Here is a 6,000-nt window from a genome sequence, read left to right as displayed (position 1 = left end):
ACTCAAGAACTGTACTTATCCAGAGTGAGCAAAAGGGCTGGCAAAATCACTCTGGACCCTTCACATCCAGCCCACTCCCTCTTTGAACTGCCGCCATCTGGTCGACGCTACAGAGCTCTGAGCACCAAGTGTAAAAAGTACAAAAAATTTACTTAAGTGAAAGTACAAGTATCTGGCCAAAAACATACTTAAAGGGAGAAAACAAAACTAAATGCACAGGTCAAACACATACATCTAGTGCAACAACAACATTTAAAATGCAGCACAGTGGAACACACACAGTAAAACCATGGTTAATTTGTTTTTTTGGGGAAGCAATAAATGGTTCTAAATTGTTATAATAATAATATATAGTGGTGGCAAATTAGATTCTTTCAAGAGATTTGGTAATTTTTTAGTTTGTTCACAAAAATTATTCATTCAGATTCGTTCACTGATTCTTTCAGTGACCATTTCTTCATATCACACAAATACGCCAGCAGGTGGCGAAAAAGAGTGTCTTATGTGTTGTCTTAAGTCAACTATTTACTTGTGACAAAAACTGATTTGGCTTTATTAAAATGTGGGCATAATTGCATTAAATAAATAGTCTAAATAAGTTTTGATAATTTTCTCGCATAATTAACATTTTAATTGTTTGGTCAGACAGTTCATATATAATATATTCACATTAATAAATAGGGGATTAAACGTGGAGTTATGTTCTGTATGCTAAATATGAAAACAAACGTATGTGCAAAGTACCTATGATTGCGCTTTGTATCTGCTGATTGCTGATCAAGATTTACATGCTTGGCCGACTGACCCGGTATACTCTCAATCATTTCGTTCATGAACGAGCTATGTACCAGGGGTCTCATTTATAAAACTCTCCATAGATTTCATCTTAAAAGTGTACGTAGGCACAAAAGCTAAATTTTGCGTAAGCACAAAATTTTTCAGATTTATAAAACCATGTGTATGCCAGAACCTGTGCAAAAATCCCTTTATAAATCCCAGTCAGGGAAAGATGTGTGTACGTGCATCTCCACCTCGTCTCCTACCCGAAATCACCATATATGGAGCTTACAACACCTTGTCTTACTATGCATAACCTCATCTGCATATCATTTCTATGCTTATTCCCACCACGTGACACCATGTTTAACACCGTTAAAGGTTCAAGACATTAAGAAAATATGAGATATGGACTATAAAAGCTATTTGTGCCATACACAATTTTTATTAAATCATCCAGTATCCTTGTTATGTTTTAGCATAAATATATAAAAATAAAAATCCCTAAAAACAAAACTCCCTAAAAACAAAACGGTTTAAAATAGTTCTCAGATACATATTTTAGAATATAGTTTGTCTCATTCCTTTCCACTGGCCGAATAGTATTTCAATTGTTTTAAACAATTAAAACCTAATTTAATTTATGCAGTTTTGCTGATAAGGTGAACATCTTTTAGCCTATATTTACTGCAGTGTAAATAGAATTGTCTGATTCGGCGAGTCACTGACAAAGTAGCCTATTTTAAAAAGAAAATATGCAAATTACCATTTTCTTCAAGTTGTATCCTTCAGATACAGTGGCATTTTTCATAATGTTGTAGAGATGACTTCACACGACATCAACACCTCCGTGCAGCTGTACAGTAAGATATTATCATTGGACCTATTCAAACCGGACAATGGACCGTTTGAAGACTGAATCCAGCAGTGTCCCTCATAATATCGAAGTAGGAGCGCATCATTGATCATTGTTCTCACTAAAATATTTTCACTAGCATGAGATCTGCAGTTAAATCGTTCCTTACTTCATTACTTTTCTCACGGCAATAAAAAGAGAGCATACGCATGGTCTAGAACAGGGGTCATCAACTATATTTGTCCAAGGGCCAGAATTTTTCTCTGCAGACACTGTAAGGGCCAGATACTCGTAATATAAAATAAAATTTGAATTGTATCCTAATATGTTATTATTTGATATACTAATTCTAATTCCAAATTTATGTATTTTTTTACATATTACCTGTACTGCAGCAAGCCACCAGGGGGTGATAGCGATATTTTAGGCTTCATATTTGTGAGGCTGTCAAGCTGTCCATCACTGTCACATGCAGGTCGTAGTTTGTGGAGAACACTTGAAGAAAGGCCTTCTGAATATATTTGAATGAAAAATGGCACTCTCAAAGAGCCTTAAGCGAAAAGTTGATTCAGAGAACCGTAGTTTTAATGAAGAATGGACTGATAAGTACGTATTCATAGTGCCTACTTTTAGAGATGCTGTACCTGTGTGCCTCATTTGCAACGAAACTGTCGCTGTCGCTAAAGAGTACAATCTGAGGCGTCACCACAGCACAAAGCATGCAAGCTTCAAGGAGTCTTATCCTGAACAGTCAGAGGCCCGTCAGAGAAAAGTTGCTGCTTTGAAATCTCAGTACTCCCATGCCAGCGGAATTATTAACCGAACTTCAACTGAACAAGAGAGGGCAACAAGTGCGTCTCTGCAGGCTGCCTGGGTACTCTCCAGGCATAACAAGCCATTTAACGATGCAGAGGTTTTTAAGGAGTGCATGGTGGCTGTTCTGGAGGAACTTGCCACTGACAAATCTACGGACAGGATAATTGCGTCTGTTAAGCAGATACCTCTGTCTGCTAAAACTGCTGTTCGCCGTGTCCATGTTTTGGCAGAGGATGTCCAGCGACTTGTAATTGATGAGATCCACCGATCCAGAGGTCCACCGACAATACTGACATTTCCTAAATGTGCGTTTTCGTCAGATATTTTAATGGCAAAGATTTCAAAGAGGAGCTGCTGGCCTTGATTCCACTGGAGGGCCTGACCACTGGCGCTATTATCTTTGGTAAGCTGGAGGAACTATTTCAAAAGCATGGACTGTCATTTGAAAAAGTCAACCTGGTTGTCACAGATGGTGCTCCTGCCATGATTGGCAGAAACAGGGGAGTAGTGAGCAGAATTAAGGCTGTCGCTCCCAGCATTAACGCACTTCACTGTCTCATTCACCAAAGCGTGCTGTGCACAAAATTAAGTGGCGATCTTAAAGAGTTTATGGACAAAACAATGAAAATAATAAACTTCATCGGGGGAATTCAAGCACACAGCACCGTTTATTCCGAAAATTTGTGCAGGAATCTGAAGCCTCTCATGATGACCTCTTACTCCACAACGACGTGCGCTGGCTCAGTAACGGCAAAGCACTGGAGCGTTTCGTTGAACTCAGGGATCAAGTTGTGGATTTTTTAATGCAAAGTCAATCAAAAGCGGCAGCTGACCACCTGCGCATCATTCAAGACACAGAATACATGTGCAACGTTGCATTTTTAACGAACATATTTTCTCATTTGAACGCACTAAATTTACAACTACAGGGGAAAGAAAAAACTGTGGTGAATATGGTGGAAAAACTTGATGCCTTTGGAAACAAACTTGATCTTTTCCACGAAGATTTGTTGTCGGGGAGGCTGCTACACAGTAGCAGACTTAAGACAGTGGGTCACAGCAAGGTCACAGAGAAGATGAAGACATTTATCACACAGCTGAGGGATAATTTCTCTGCCAGATTTGATGACTTTACCATTTCCAGGGATGTCATTGGATTTGTGCGTGACCCGTTCACTATCAGCCCAGGTGGAGAATTCTCCGCTAATGTGAGGAAGGTGATGCCCCTGGATGAGGCGGCTATTCAAAGTGAACTGATTGACATCCAGGCCGCTGGTGATATGAAGGCAGCTCTCCGTGGTTCTGAAAGCTTGAGTGCCTTTTGGGTGGCTTGTCCCCAAGAGTATAAAACACTGAAGACATTGGCGATGTATGTGCTCACCATGTTCGGATCAACATACACCTGTGAAGCTGCGTTCTCAAAAATGAACTCTATAAAAATGCATGAGAGGAACCGACTGTCAAACCAGTCTTTGGAGGACTGCTTGCGCATAAGCCTGACAGCTGTCAAGCCGGATGTCAAAAAGATGTGGTGTCGGAGGGGAAATGTAAGTTCTCCCATTAACGTAGGTATTTTAGTCTGAGATTTTCTCGGTTTTACTTTATTTGTGTTTATTTGTTGGATCACAGGCTACTTTAATTGTATGTAAATAGTAACATTTCTAATAACTGAGGCCTGTCGCTTTTATTTATCATTAGAACTATTTGCTGATGTGCAAGGCTTGCAATTACCATGTTCTTCTCTGTTATGTTGATGGTTGTTATTGAGACACCGCAATTGTGCGCAAATCCCATGCAAGGAAAATTTTGACATTTGTGAAAAAATGAGCATGTGAAACAATAAAAGATGTTCAATGAGAGCAACGCGTTTATCGTCATTCTTGACTGAAGGCAGGCTATGGCACAAGCTACTTTTCAGAAGGCTTTTTTTTTCATTAGATTTAAAAATAAATACATATGGAACGGACCCGAATATTCGAATATTCGTTCGGTGGGTTGGTATTCGATTTGAAATTTGACATTCGAATATAGTTTTTTTTTTTTTTTGCACACCTGGGATTCCCCACGAAATGGTTCTCATTCCCCTTTGAATAAGGCCGGCGACATACTGGCTGCGTGAGCGTCTCAGTTGCGTGGCGTGTCCGTTTTTATTTCGGCTCCCATATTTAACAGGTTGGAGTTTGCACATTGAGACACGCGTCTCAGGCGCGCTCGAGCCACGCAGAAAACGCATGCATGCTAGAAATAGAACCGACGCGTGTTCCAGCAACGGGAGTGTTCTCTGGCTAGAACAGAACAGCGGAGTTTGTATTGACCGAAGTGCATGTCTGAGCTTGTGTTTTGTTGCTTTGACATTGTGGAAAATAGAATAATAGAAACAAAATGTATTAGCATTTTTACCCGTTATTATCAATCTAAATTAATCTCGTTTTTAATTTAACTTAATTTCATTTTTCTTTATTTAAATTTCGTTTTTCTTTATTTAAATTTTGTTTCTTCTTTATTTAAATTTCGTTTTTCTTTATTTAAATCTATCCTTACTGTGCCAATTTGTTAGTCAGAAAAATATTAGACTACCTTAAAAGTGTTGCTTAATTTAACAGACCTGTGTGTGTGCGTTTTATATCACTAGTGCAGTGTCCGTTCTTGGAGCATAAGCCCTGCCCGCGTGAGGTGCGCCGCTTCCCGCTCGCGCTGTTCTGACTGTAGTTTACTAAAAGTTTATTAATTCTGAATGTGTCGCGTCTCGCGTGTCCATCTATATTGCACCAAATGCGACACTGCACTCCCTTGTGAAGTCGATTGGATGAACGGTTCTCGAAATAATAAAAATGCAAACGGACATACAGACACAGATTCCTGCCTTTATTAGAGAGAAAAATATGTTCAGCCCCTCTCTCCGAAGCTTCGAATAGTCGATGTTCATTACTACCGAAGCTTCGAAGCTCAAAAAATGGTATTCGGACCAGCCCTAAACTTTTTCCTCTTACAAGGCTATTCCTGAATTCAGTATTATTCTGGGGGCAGGATGGAAATCTCTGGTGGGCCGGATTTGGCCCGCGGGCTGCCAGTTGACGTTGCATGGTCTAGAATGTCCGTAAAATGCGAGAGATTTATTTTTTATATATCACGATATGTGCATTCAAAATTGCGTACGCAATTTCTATGCCTATTTTATGCGTACGCAACGTTTATAAATGAGACCCCTGTTCTTTTCATTCACGAACGACATGTACTAGTTAAGTCATTTCGTTCACGAACGAGAAGATACCTCAATTTCGTTCAGACTCAAACAAAGCTCGTTCAGTGAAGGGTATGAAGGGCGTATTCGTTCACTACATTCAACAAATCACATGCTTCGTCACATCTCATACTCCAAGGCTATTGGCTCAAGGTTTAGTCATTCCTTGACAAGATGAAACAGTTCACAGAGCTGCCCGGTTCACTGATCTGATTATTTGATTATATTAGCGCCGCGCTGCTGTGGAGGGAGGAATTTCAGTGAACACGAAATATGAGTCAATGGATTACGTGAACGAGAACGATTCGTT

This window comes from Cyprinus carpio, chromosome B3 (genome assembly GCF_018340385.1).
Source record: "Cyprinus carpio isolate SPL01 chromosome B3, ASM1834038v1, whole genome shotgun sequence".
In the NCBI taxonomy this organism is placed as follows: Eukaryota; Metazoa; Chordata; class Actinopteri; order Cypriniformes; family Cyprinidae; genus Cyprinus; species Cyprinus carpio.
Note: the sequence above shows the minus strand (reverse complement) of the source record.